General features: G+C 36.6%; 1 protein-coding gene and 1 non-coding gene across 4 annotated transcripts in view; one reads left to right on the top strand and one right to left on the bottom strand.

The window, feature by feature from the left end:
* TMCC1 (transmembrane and coiled-coil domain family 1) overlaps nt 1-14973 on the bottom strand; it is a 239070-nt gene that overhangs the window by 81921 nt on the left and 142176 nt on the right. The gene's annotated exons all lie outside the window — the stretch shown is intronic.
* On the top strand, nt 6798-6935 carry LOC119864801. Its single transcript, XR_005375286.1, has one exon. It is a non-coding gene; the product is annotated as a U4 spliceosomal RNA (small nuclear RNA).

The raw sequence follows: 14973 nt of genomic DNA, 5'->3' as shown, positions 1-14973 counted from the left end.
TCTTACAACTTCACCTCATAACTTTAACGCTGGTAACAAGTAGGCATCTGGCCTAAGAGGACTCTTGTAGCAATTTCAGGGGAAGATGTGGGAGAATGCAAAGAGGGCTGATTTGTTGTGGAGAGTTTTTAGAAAATAAAAAAAAATTTTTTGAAAATAAAATATTTTTAATTTGAGAGATTTATCTCCAATACTTTCTTTCTTTTTTTTTTTTTTTTATTTATGATAGTCACACACACAGAGAGAGAGAGAGGCAGAGACACAGGCAGAGGGAGAAGCAGGCTCCATGCACGAGGAGCCCGACGTGGGATTCGATCCCGGGTCTCCAGGATCGCGCCCTGGGCCAAAGGCAGGCGCCAAACCGCTGCGCCACCCAAAGATCCCTCCAATACTTTCTAAAGAAAATAAAAATAGCATGTATATATCTCCTTCCTTATATCGTTACCCATGTTTCCATTTATCAAATATTTATTATGTAATCAATATATTACCACATATAGAGTTTTATATGTATTCAATATAATCCTCATAACAGCTCTAGGAGGAAATTATTACTACTACTACCTCCAACTCAAAGATGAAGCTGAGAGGATAAGAAACTTTTTCAAGGTAATAAACAAGTAATGGACAAGGGATCTGAACCTAGGTTTTTTAGCATATAAAGCCTATCTGTGCTATTAACTACTTTTTAAAACAAAGATTTTATTTATTTATTTATTTATTTATTTATTTATTTATTTATTTGAGAGAGAGAGAGAAGCAGAGAGGGAAGAAGGAGAGCTAAACAACTCAAGCAGACTCTATGCTGAGGATGAAACCCAATGTGGGGCACATTCCACGACCCTGAGGTCATGACCCCAGCTGAAAGGGAGAGTCGGACACCCAACCAACTAAGCCCCCCAGGTGCCCCATCTTTTAATTACTTTCATGATAGTTTTAGAAAATCATTTAGAATATAGCAAGAATTTCAAGAGACTTCTCCATTATCATACAAAAAATGAAGAAGATAAAATTTCTTAGAAAATATGTACTTGTCATGTGCTAAACCAAATTAAGCTAGTTTAATTAACCAAATTTCAAGGCACCAGCTACCACTGCTACAGGCACTACACAATCTACTAGTAAAATTCTTTCATTGGAGAGTACCAAAAAAAGAGAGAAAAATTTCCCAACAGTTTAAAATATGCATTTATGCATTTATGTTTTTTGAAACTCACTCTTCTCTTTGGCTTGTATGATGAGATTACAAAACATTTTGTTGTCATGTCCTACACGAACTGCACACCTTTCTTGTGGGCTCATAATCCGAATAACACCAACAGCATCCCAGCCAGAGTGCTAAAGCAGAACACTTCACTCCACAGCTTAACTTCTGCCAAGAGCAGCTTCACATTTCTCTAAGCCTAGTTGTTTCCACAAGAATCCTCCCCTTCAGAGCAAATGCCCTGATGGGAAACCCTGTACGTCTACAGCTGTGGTATGTAGCCTCAAGGGCAGCATTGCCAGACATTCTGGACCCCAAGGGTTTTAGTCTCTTTCTTGAGAAACATTTCAGTTACACAAAGCATGTCCTTGCTACCAAAGGAGAGAGATACTGCTGACTCTCTTCTTTTTGTCTATTTTTTAAATCCCTGAAAGGGAGAAAAAGAAATTAAGTATTCTTAGAGAAAATTTCATATATATCCATGTAGTTTGAAGAACTTTTAATTTTTTGTAATATGGAGACTGATGATGACTGTGTAATATCAAGTATTAGAAAATTGGATACCAAATTGATCCCACTCATAGACTCAATGATAATAAGTCAATCATACATATTCTCATTTGTGAATTCGTATAATATGTGTTTTTCCATAAGGATATTGGGAAGCTAAGGAAACTCAATAAAGTATTGCTAGCAATCTTACAAGAGAAAATGAATGAATGTAGGGACTATCTGAAATAAATACATTCTCACTAGTTTTAAAGTTAGAGCAAGGCACACTAGTTTTATTATTCTGTACACTTGTTTCCCTCACTCTTCTTTTTGAGAGAGAGGGTAACAGAAGGCAGAGTCTCTTGTGTCCAACATTACATCACCAGCACCCTGTGCAATGCCCGGTACACGGCAGGCGTTTGGAGAGAACGGTCATGGAACAAAGGGTAGGAAGCATACCTACTTCTTTCTTACTGGGCCTCTTCCTTTGTAACCTTGGGCAAGTGTTTTAATCTGAGTCTGTTTCCTCATAGAATAACAGGAATAATCTTTACTTTACTATATATGTTGTGTGAATAAAATGCATTAAGGTACCAGAGCTTTTTCTTTTAGGCACAAAAAAGGAACTCAATAAATTAATTCCACACATATGAAGGGCCTAACCTAAAACTTAAGTTTAATTCTGAAACACATGCTCCATTAATGTTCGCTGCAAAAAGATTCCTAAAATTGAATTTATATAGGACCAAATAATATTTGGTCCCAATTATAAAGTGAAATACTTTTGTCTTTAAGCTACATTTTAATTTATAATTGTTTATTTCATTATTTTTAAATTTAAAAAATCTGAAATAACCACAATATTCCAATCCAATACCACAAGGTTCATAGTCTTCTTCCTTTCCAAATTTGGAACTCTTTCCTCTTACAGTGAAAAATCTGGCTTCCACTATTCTCAGCATATTTACTTATTTTATTAAGCCCCTACCCTTCTCTATGTAACCCATCTCATACCTCTATAGCCACTTCTTCTCCCTGGTGTGGGCACCCTCCTCATCCCTTTTGGGTTCGACACCCTGTACTAAGCTCCATCACCCCATCACAGATGCACTGTTCACCCTACTTAGGCTCTGACACCTTTTATCTGGATAGATCACCTCCCCCTTCTCCATACCTATTTCCTAGGCTCAGATGCACTGCAGTATCATCCCCACCCCCATCCAACCCTTGCAGTGGCTGGAACATTCTTTTCTCTTATAAATATTAGGAAGCAACCTTTAGACTGAAGTCTGGAAAGTCCTTGGGAGCATCTGGGAAGAGGATGTGAAGAAAAATGAACTTTAAACAATTCTCACATGGGATGAAATCTGGAATTGTTATTGTTTTGAATACTTAGGGAAACAGTCTTATTTGGCACTCCAAGCCAATGAACAGGTCATATTAGATACACCTAAATAAATTTTGACCATATTACCTAGAGATCCAGTGCAAAGAGACTGTGGCAAACCCAAAGTCAAATTTGTCTCAAAACTGTATTAAAATAAATGGCCACATCATTATCCCATTCCTCCTACACACAGATAAATGAATGAGATTTGTTTAAAAAAAAAACAAAAACAAAAACAGAAGTGCCAACCAGGAAGTAAGTTAACTTTTAGTTACAATTTCATATAATGTTTCATAAATCACTATAACAGCTATTGCTTACTAAATATGTACTATATATCAAGACCTCTACTAGGTGCTTTGTATGCCTAGCAAATTTACATTTCTACAACAACTCACTGAGTTCCTTGCCAACAAGAACACTGAGGTTTAGAGAAATTCTTATCAAAAGCTGCCCCCTCCAAAAAAGGTTACTCTACTTGTTAAAAAAAAAAAAACTGGTAAAGAATATAAGTAAAAATCAAGCAAATCTCCTGCATCTAGCAAAACTGTTCAAGGATAGAAGACCTCTGGGAAGAGGTTCTCAAGTATCAAATATGAATAATTTAAGTGCTGATGCTATATATAAAAAAACTCCCAAAGAAGAGCCAGTCTACTACTTATAGTTAGTGGTATTAATAAGATGACAATAAACTACTGTAGTCATAGTATAGGCATTAAATACAAAATCCGTCTAGCCACCTATGAATACAGAAAGCAGAATAGGAAAAAAAAAGGTTTCAATCTCTGGGCACCTTAAGACAGGTACATGGGTTGCAGTTTTGTTTTGATCTCTTAAAAGGGAAGAAATAAAAGTATCTTCAGTGTTTGAGAGAGGAAAAATGACAAAATATTTTAATATGAAAAGTAATTTTGTGTTCTTGATCTTAGCTCATAAGGAATTTAGATTAACCCTGAATTTGTTTTGTCAAAGCTGTTTTAACTATCACTGTAAAAGTTTCATTCTGGAGTAATAAAACAAGACAGTAGGAAGAGAGGGATATTTAACATGTAGCATGAACATATGATACATATGATGTTTTCTGAGTTTATATGTACATAGAACAAATACTCTATCTCAATGAGGCAAATGAATGTTCCAGAAACACACACACACACACACACACACACACACACACACACACATCATCACAGCTTTCTAATAGGATGATTCTAAAATTCAAATATTCTGAGTACCTACAGGTTGCTTGTTTTGAATCTTGCAGCAGACCTGTAAATATTAAGTGGCTCTCCATCAAGCGGTGTACTTCTTCACCAGGATACAAGTATTACATTATGATGAACCATTTTAGAAAATAAACAACCTGTTCTAACTGGCAGCTTCACTGACCTGTAATAGGTATAGTTAGGACATGTCATCATTGGCCTAGAGGACTGTCTTCTCTTGGATACAAGAAGGACTTTTCATACGTCTCAGTCTTTAATAATATTCATACTCTTTCAACCAGAGTGTACATGTTTTTAGAAGCTATTCTATGGAAATAGACCTAAGTACTTTAAATTTTTACAAAAGATGTAGTAAAAAAAAAAAATCCAAAACATTGTAATATATTTTCCATCTTCAACACTCAAGTTGAATTCTCTGTAAAATTCAAGCTGCCTGTCTTCTTTTATTTATCCTTTGGAGGGTGAGGCCTTAGTACCCCTTGTTCTGAAACCTAATTGTATGGGAGAGGGGCAGTGGAGGATATTTACTTAACATGCATAATTTAAAAGTTTGCACAAATGACAGAAGTGACTGCTTACACTATAAAATCTTGACCCCTCAACGTAGCAATCTCACTATTACCCAGCTATCAGCAATAAAACTATGCCAGTTCTCTAGGTAGCATTCTGGAAGGACGAATGATCATATCAGCAAGATCCTATGAGTTATGTTACTCTATCTCTTTCCTTCATGCTTGGAGTTGGGTTGTTAAACCCATTCAGCCATTATATTAATATCCCCATTTTCACAGCAACAGAATTGTCAGTGATTCATTATACATATTGCTGCAAAGGATTTAATAAAACAAAGACAAAAACCAACCCAGAACAGTTATAAAGTTTCCTTTCTGGATGGAATATATCCCAATTCTTCAGCCATTTGGAAATCATCAGTGAATGCTGACAAGGTATACTAATAAAGCTAATCTAACCCATTAAAACAATAAATTCCAAATGCCTATGTTAAACAAAAATCAATTTAAAAGTAAAAAGCACCAAAAAAAGAAATAAAAAATAAAAAATAAAAACGAAATAAAAGAAAAAGGCACCTAAAACACACTATAAATTTAGTAGCCAAATATTATGTCTTGGAAGAGGGAATAGTTTTCACGTTTTTTTGTCAAGTGATTACCTAAAAATGTACAATTTTCCTAAATACATGAAGCCAATCTTTCACATTATGACATGAAAAAAAGAATGATTTTAGGAAGGCAGTAACAAAGAAATCGTGATCTCTCAGGGAGTTGTTTTTTATAATCCACATCAAAGTGAAACATTCTCAAAGTCATTTTTACTTTTAAAAAGCAACACATATATACAAAAGTACTTAGCAAATTAAATCTAGCAGTATATAAAAAAGATAATTAATACATTACAAATAAGTGGGATCCATTCCAGGAATGCTAGGCTGGCTCAACACATGAAAATCAATTGATGTAATTCACCATACTAATAGGCTGCATAAGAAAAACCAGATGTCATATCAAAAGATGAAGAAAAAGCTTTCATTAAAATTCATATCTATTCATGATAAACCTCTCAGCAAACTAAGAATAGGAAGAAACTTCCTTAAACTAGAGAGGAGTATTTATGAAAAACTGACAGGTGGCATCATTACTTAATGGTGAGAGAACGAATGGTTTCCCTTAAGACCTAGAATAAAATAAGGATGTCTTTTCTCACAATTCTTTTATTTTTATTTTTTTATTTTTATTTATTTTTAATTTTTTAAATTTTTTTATTTTTACTTATGATAGGCACACAGTGAGAGAGAGAGAGGCAGAGACACAGGCAGAGGGAGAAGCAGGCTCCATGTACCGGGAGCCCGACGTGGGTTTCGATCCCGGGTCTCCAGGATCACGCCCTGGGCCAAAGGCAGGCGCCAAACCGCTGCGCCACCCAGGGATCCCTCACAATTCTTATTCAACACTATACTAAAAGTCTTAGGTAATACAATAAAGAAAAGAAAAAGAAAGAAATAAAGGGCATCCAGATTGGAGGGAAAGAGAAAATGGCTGGGAGTCTACTATGAAAAACAGCTATGTCTTTAAAAATCTAAGAAATAGAGGAAAGAGGGATCCCTGGGTGGCGCAGCGGTTTAGCGCCTGTCTTTGGCCCAGGGCACGATCTGAAGACTCGGGATCGAATCCCACGTCAGGCTCCTGGTGCATGGAACCTGCTTCTCCCTCTGCCTGTGTCTCTGCCTCTCTCTCTCTGTGTGACTATCATAAATAAATAAAAATTAAAAAAAAAAAAAAGAAAAAGAAATAGAGGAAAGAAAAGAAATAGAGGAAAGAAAAAGTAGAAAAATGCTTTTAATATTAGTATTTTTCAGCAGAAGATCCAGTATTTGTTGGCAAATAACATTTGTACTCATAAAAATAGAAATTAGGGGTAGGAGAGGTCCTGTGGACTGAAGGCATATATCCCCACTAGAATTCATGTGTTAAGCTTTGTGCAGTGGCAGTATCGTAGCCAATGAGGTTTATCCGAGGCGCGATTATTGCTAATAGAATTCATGTGTTAAATCTTAACCCCCAAGGAGCTGGTATTAGGAAGTGGGATGTTTGGGGGATGATTAGGTCATGAGGATGGAATTCTCATGAATGGGATTAGTGCCCTTACAAAAGCATCACCAAAAAAAGGACAGAGAAAGTTTCCCTGCCCATTCTACTATGTAAAGTTACAGTGAGAAGATGGCTAGTCTATGAAGAAGCAAGTCCCCACCAGAAACTGAAATCTCCTAGCACCCTGATCTTGGATTTACTTCCTAGACTTCCTAAATTTCTGCTGTTTATAAGCCACTCAGTCTAACAGCCTGAATAGATTAAGATCGAGGGCTTTATAGTCATCACTGCAGTTTTTAAAATTTTTAGAATTCTAGAAAAGGAAAAGTTTGACTCAATGCCCCCCTTTTTAAAGATTTTACTTATTTATTTATGAGAGAGAGAGAGAGAGAGAGAGAGAGAGAAAGCACAAGGAGGAGGAGGGGCAAAGGGAGAGGTTGGAGAAGCAGGCTCCCTGCTAGTGGGGAATCTGATGCAGAGTTCGATGTGGGGCTCGATCTCAGGACTCTGGGATCATGACCTGAGCTGAAGGCAAATGTTTAACCAACTGAGCCAACCAGGTGCCAATGTTATAAATCAATGTAGATTTATAACACTGTCTGGAATGTCTGGATTAAGTGCAAGTGATGAATAAAACTATAATTTCTTATAATTAGCAGCATAAGCTATGAGAGAGGCATCTTAGTTTACCCAGAATTCAAAGGAAAATAGTGTTAAGATGTTAGAGAATCTCTACCATAGGCCATGAGGTGATGAGGGGATTCCAGGGGGTCTGGGTTGCAGAGCTGTACTATATTATTTGTGAATTTAGTCAGCATCCAATGAATTATCCTAATTCAATTCAACTGTCTAAAAATAAGAAGAAATGGGACCTTTACTGAAAAAGTTTGAGGATCTCTTATTTCTAATCTGAAACTAAAAAAAAAAAAAAAAAAGGAATTATCACCTATGTAGAAGATCTTTTTTTAAATTGTATTTATTTGACAGCAAGGGAAGGAGAGAGAGAGAGCACAAGGCGGGGGGTGGGTGAGGGAGTAGTAGGCTCCCTGCTCAGCAGGGATGTGAGGCTAGATCCCAGGGTCTTGGGATCATGACCTGAGAAGAAGGCAGATGGTTAACTGGCTGAGCCACCCAGGTGCCCCCTATGTAGATTTTGAGAGGAATTTTCTTGGCCTCTGATTCAGGTATACTCTAAGCTAAATTTATTTGGGGTAATGTTCTCCTTAGAAGATCTGCAGAAAGCTTAAACCTCTCCCACCCAGGGTAAATATAAAACTGAAAGGTAAAGATGGGTTGCTGACTACTTGAAATAAGGAGCAAAGGGAAGGAAAGCCACGCAATAAATGTCTTCCTCTTCCTTACTTCTGTGGAAATGGCAAAACCAAGTCAAAATAAATCTACTTGATAAAACCACTCATCTCTATGTGAGCTGGAATTGCTTGGTAGGTCTGAGAGAGCAGACTGATAGAATGATAATGAGAAAGTGATGCTCTGATGTGTTAGGATGCCATGCCAGACTGCTAACTAAATTCATTCATTCAAATATTCATATACACAATCATCCACACATACATTTTGAGTTTATGGCATTTGTAAGGCTCTGTGCTAATATGTGTCGAAAATAAAAAGATGTCTGTGTTGCTGAAAAGCACCCCACTTCCTAATTGTAAAAATGAATAAATATTTCAATTTGCTTCAGGTATATTATACTTAAAATAGAAGCCAGGACACAGTTCTTTATAATCTAGTTCAAAGATACTTTATAACAAAATAAAATTATAAAAGTCCAAACAACTTCAGAAAGTCATTTTTAAATACTTAGGGGCACCTGGGCAGCTCAGTCGGTTAAGTGTCCTCTTGATTTCAGCTCAGGTCATGGTCTCAGGGTTGCAAGATTGAGTCCCACATCAGTCTCCGTGGTGGGCATGGAGCCTGCTTAAGATTCTCTCTCCCCTTCTGCCCCTGCCTACTTCTAATAAAAAATGCCCACATATTTAGACATATGGACCTCAATGTGTTCATGAGTTTATTATTAAAAAAACAAGAAACAAGCTTATTGAGAAGTGCCTAGAGAAATGATTTAAAGCAGATGTAGGTATTTTGTTTTCATTTATTATAAATCCTGCTGATTAAATGTTTCTTCCTCCTTCTTATTGTCCCCTACTCTGAGAAACGTAATCATCCATTCTTTTTCTAACTCAAGGTAAGATTTGAGGGATAAATTGTAAAACAAAACAAAAAACAAACCAAAACATGGGTCTAGTCCTAAATGAAATTAATCTATCCCACAAGAGAAGATCAGGATAAAATTATAACACTACTATTTATTTATTTAGTTCAAAGTATTTCAATTCTCACATTTAGTAGAGTCAGACAGTTTCTTCATTCATAAAATAAGGGGTTGGATTATGTAATCTTTAAGGTCTCTTCCATCTCTAAGAGACTGTGATTTTCTTTTATCCTTTTGAAAACAGGCATAAAGAGCTGTACTATGACTTGCCTGAGGCTAACAGAAATTTGTCAGCATGGCTAGGATTAGACCCCTAATTCATCCCTGAATTCATTAGTGATACACAGAAAAGTCAGACTCAGCTCTGATCTAATGGAGCTCAGTCTAATAGGGGAGGAAAGGCAAGTGAACGGTAATGGACATGACACAGTTTTAGGTACAGAGCCAAGAGAAGGTAAAGAGGTATGACCTGGGAATTTCATCATTTCTTCTTTCAAGGCTTTCAAACATCTTTCTGCCAAATCTTTTTTTTTTTTTTTTAAATGTTTATTTATTTATGATAGTCACAGAGAGAGAGAGAGAGAGAGAGGCAGAGACATAGGCAGAGGGAGAAGCAGGCTCCGTGCACCGGGAGCCCGACGTGGGATTCGATCCCAGGTCTCCAGGATCGCGCCCTGGGCCAAAGGCAGGCGCCAAACCGCTGCGCCACCCAGGGATCCCCTTTCTGCCAAATCTGATTATCTTAGGAAGCAATGTAGGTTAGACCTCATATACTTATGTTCTCAAACTAATATCTGGAAATGATATAAAGTTTCACATTTTTACTCTTGACCAGAGGTAAAAATGAACCAAGAATAATTAAACCACATCTCACTTCTTATAGCACATACACTATACTGATTTAAAGGGGAAGCAGGGGAAGGGGAACACCCGGGTGGCTCAGTGGTTGAGCATCTTGGCTCAGAGCATGATCCTGGGGTCCAGGGATCCAGGGATCAAGCCCTGCATCAGGCTCCCTGCGAGGAGCTTGCTTCTCCCTCTGCTTATGTGTGCCTCTCTCTGTGTGTCTCTCATGAATAAATAAATAAAATCTTTAAAAAATAAAAATAAAGGGGAAGGGGAGGGGAATTACAAAATTTATTTTTTAAATGCTCTTCATTATTAATAACAAACCTTCCCTGGACCAAAGCAATGAAGAATATCTTATCTACTTTTTCCCTTAGCAATGAAAGATCTTTCTATAAGGTGATGATTATCTAAAGATTATTTTAGACAATATACTCTTTCTGATTTTATTATGTTTGTCATGAATTCAAATGAGCCGATCTTACTATGCATTTTTGGTGCAAAATGAAACTTTTATTTCCCTTATATTATTAAAGGGGAACATGCTGTCCTTGGCAAGCAAACAATTTTGTCTGAGTTTGATAACTATTTGAGGCTTCAAAGGATTCTATAATTATCTCAGGTCCAACTAAATGGAAAAAGCAAACAGTTAAAACTATAGATATATTTTTTGAAGCATTAAGGAGATCAGTTTGATACAATAGTTTAAACACTATCAAAACACTCTTCAGCTACAGATTTTAATTCTAAAACCTCATCAATTTAGAGGATCTGGAAAGTGTGAAAGTTTCCCCACATCCACAGGAAATACACTCTGGTTTGGGTTTAAGGATACTACACAGTAAAAATAGAATTTGCAAATGCAATCTATGTACTTGAAGACAAAAAATGAGTATGATGAGATTATTATTTAAAAAAATTTTTTTAAAGATTTTATTTACCCATGAGAAACACAGAGAGAGGCAGAGACACAGGCAGAGGAAGAATCAGGCTCCCAGGGAGCCTGGTGTGGGAGTCGGTCGATCTGGGACTCCAGGACCACGCCTTGGGCAATAGGCAGACGCCCAATTGCTGAGCCACTCAGGGATCCCCAGTATGATTAGATTAAAACCCAAATTAAATTTCTGGTCCCCTAAATTATCACTCTAATAAAAATGAAGAGATGTAGACAATAGAAATATCACTGGCACTGCCTTTAGGACATTAGATGAATCAATTAAGAAAACATGTACTATTAGTTTTCTGTCAATGTGATACTATGAGAATACAACTTATCAAAATCTCTGGATATCTGATGGTCTTCTCTTTAATACCTCCTTAATTCTAATTTTTCCCAACTAGAATACTCTCAGATATCAGCCTGATCATAGTGAGAATGGTGGGAAGGGCAGGGGAAAGGTATTATAAGGTAGTATCTGATCTTGGCTTAAAGAATGGGTAAGATTTAGATACCATGATTGGGGTGGGCTGGGAAAGGAAAGGGAAGATAAAGTGATCCAAGCTGTAAGAAAAACCTAAGTGAAAAACAGAGTGAATACAGAGCCTACATAGCAAACAAAGAAAAATTCACTTTGGCTGAACATTAGACTCACTGGCTAATGAAGTTAAGCTAATTGGTGCTAATTCATGAAGAGGCTTAAGCCATAAACTGAGGAATACGAATTTCATTCTGAATACAAAGGGAGCACTTGAAGGCTGTATGGCAAGAGAAAGATGATAAGAAACATAGTTTAGAAAGATTTATGTAATTAGTATGCAAACAGATTAGGGAAAGGCAAAGTTGGAGATGGAGGCAGGGAAGACTTAAAAAGCTACTACTACAAAAAAAAAAAAGCTACAATTATCTTGAAAGAAGTGATGCTGGCCTGAACATTACTGGGCAATGTGAACAAATAAGAAAGTACAGACATACAAGACATTTTAATTATAGTACAATACCTCCTTAAGTGGGTAGACAAAGAGAATATTAAGAATGTAAAATATATATGCAATTTATTTAAAAGACAAAAGATTATTTTCCTTTCTATATAAAGAAAGAGATCCACAACTGTACAGAGATTTAGTCAGAAAAAAATATACAGATGGCCTAAAAACATAAGAAAAGATGCTTAACACTGCTCACAATAAAATAAGTGAAAATTACACCAAGAAACCATTTTTCACCTATCAGGTTAATACAAATTAGAAAGTCACAACCAACTAAGTTGGTAAGATAATAAGGAATGAGTGCTCTCAGATATCGGTGGGAATGCAAAATAGCGCAATCTCTTTGGTAGGAAATACAGAATCTAGCAAAGTTATTCTCACTTTTAGTAACTAAACTCAAAGACACATTAGTAAAGAATATGAAAAGATATATAAACAAGCCTATTCACTGCAGTACTTTAATTGCAAAAGCCCAGAAATAACTCAAATGTCCCAAAAGACAAAGCTAGATGAATAAACTATAGTTTAATCCTGTAAGAGACTACCATGCAGCTTTACAAAAGGAATAAGGATTATCTCTGTATCTTGTTATAGTGAGATCAAGTTTGTTTTTTTAAAAAAAACCAAACCAGTATATCAGAATAGTACACTGACATTTTTCTAAGAAACATGCATATAGGGGCACATGGGTGGCTTGGTTGGTTGAGCATCCAACTCTTGGTTTCAGCTTTGGTCTGGTCTTGGGTGGTGGGATTGAGCCTGGCCTGAGGGTTTGCAGCAACTGCCTGGGATTCTCTCCCTCTGCCCCTCCCCCTACTCATTCAAATAAATAAAATCTTAAAAAAATAAGAAAAGAAAAGAAACATATATGTATATGAGTGTATGTTTGAGTATGGAAGAAAATATATTTACACCTTTGTTTATCCTTTTTAAAAATGGAAAGCAGGGGCACCTGGGTTGTTCAGTGGTTGAGCATCTGCCTTTGGCTCAGGTTATGATTACAGGTTCCTGGGATTGAGTCCCTGCATCAGGCTCTGAGCCGGGAGCCTGCTTCTCCCTCTGCCTATGTCTCTGCCTCTCTCTGTGTGTCTCTCATAAATAAATAAATAATCTTAAAATAATAAAGCAAGCAAGCAAACAAGCAAAGGTGTGCCTGAGTGGCTCAGTCGGTTTAGTATCTGACTCTTGATTTCACTCAGGTCATGATCTCATGGTTCATGGGCTCTGCCCTCATTGAGGAGTCACCTTGGGATTCTCTCTCTCTCTCTCTCTCCCTCTGCCCCTCCCCCTACTCATGCACACACTCTCTCTCAAAATGAATAAATAAGATCTTTAAAAAATAACAAATAAAAAAAAAATAACAAATAAAAATGGAAAGCAAAGCTTCCCCATCTCCCCTAAAAGTTACTTGTTCAGAGGAAAAAATAGGTGTAATGGACAAAGAAAGAAACTAGATTTCTCTGTTTTGCAGATTTGACTGTTTTGCAGATTTGACTTTGGAACCATTTGTATGCTTAAATAAGTATAAAATCAAATTAAACCAAAATGGAAAAAAATGGAAAAAAACCTCCCAAAATGTAAAAAGTGAAATGAAACAAGCTCATGTCAAATTGGTAAATTAACAACACAGAGAATTATTTCAAGTGACTTTAAAACATATTTTTACCTTACAGACAAAAACAACTACAAAGAAATATTGTACCATTTTCAATTGTCATACTGGCATAACACAGAAGCAATGGGCATACTCAGTGTTCAAAATGGTACTATTTTTCACCAAAAGGAACCAGGGATCCTTGGAAGAGCATAATTGATTCTTGATCTGGAGAAGAAAAATTTCTCAGCTTTTATGAGAAATACATAATTTCATAAATTTTATGAGATTAAATAAGGACTACTGGGTCATGTCAAAAAATTTATGAGCTATTTCCAAGAATAACATTATTTAGGGCACCAATCAGTTTACTACTTGGACAGAGGTACCACGTTATTATGAATTATATATTGAATATTCTTTCTCTAAAACTGTCAGTAGGCTGAATAAATCTTCACACTAAAAATTCCATGAGTATTCTATTAATACACTATCTTTCTCACTGCAGATCACCCTCAACAAATGTATATTAAGAATCTAGAAGCTGTAAGCAAGTAAAGTAAGTCAGAGAAAGACAAATACCATATGATTTCACTCATATGTGGAATTAAGAAACAAAACCAATGAGCAAAGGTGGGGGAGAGGGAGGCAAACCAAGAAACAGACTCTTAACTTTAGAGAACTAATGGTTATGAGAGGGGAGGTGGGTGGGGGAATGGGTGAAATCTGTGATGGGGATTAAGGAGTGCCCTTGTGATGAGCATCGGGTGACATATGTACCTACCTGTTGAACCACTAAATTGTACACTTGAAACTAACGTTACACTGTATCTCAACTAACTGGATTTTAAATAAAATTTTTAAAAAAAGAATCTAGAGGCTGAAAATATAATCATGAACATGAAAGATGTGTCCCTACCTTTATAGAGCTTAGTCTAGTGGAAAACAACGGCAATTCAAAATATTGAGATAGTACCCTGGTGGAATGTAGTAGAGAGTGCTAAGAGAACATAAAACAGGGGCAACTAACTCAGAGCTGGTGGATCGGAAAGTCTCTCTGAAGATATGACACCTAAGCTGATATCCAAAGGACATTCAAGAGTTTTCTTATGTTGCTTGTTAGTTGGGGATGAAAAATGGGGAGTGGGCAACAAGAGGGTCAGGAAAGAGACATGTGCAATGGCAACTAGAGTAGGACTCACTGAGGGACAAATGGTAATTTAGTGTGGCTCGTATATAGCCAGGGTGGGAAGGGTGAAAGATGAGGTTAATGAGGAAAGCAGAAGTCACGTTGTAAAGAATCTCTACAGATTATGTTAGGAGAGTTTTGGTCTTGTCAATGAAGAATTTTCAGGGGAGAAATGACTTCATTAAATCTGTCTGCAGCATCTAGAATGGAGTAGATAGGGGCAGTAACATAAGAAGCAAGGAAACCAGTTAGAAGACTGATATGGAAATCCAG

The sequence above is a fragment of the Canis lupus genome, chromosome 20 (assembly GCF_011100685.1).
Source record: "Canis lupus familiaris isolate Mischka breed German Shepherd chromosome 20, alternate assembly UU_Cfam_GSD_1.0, whole genome shotgun sequence".
Taxonomy (NCBI): Eukaryota; Metazoa; Chordata; class Mammalia; order Carnivora; family Canidae; genus Canis; species Canis lupus.
The sequence above is the reverse complement of the archived record's forward strand: the minus strand, read 5'-3'. Positions and strand labels throughout refer to the sequence as shown.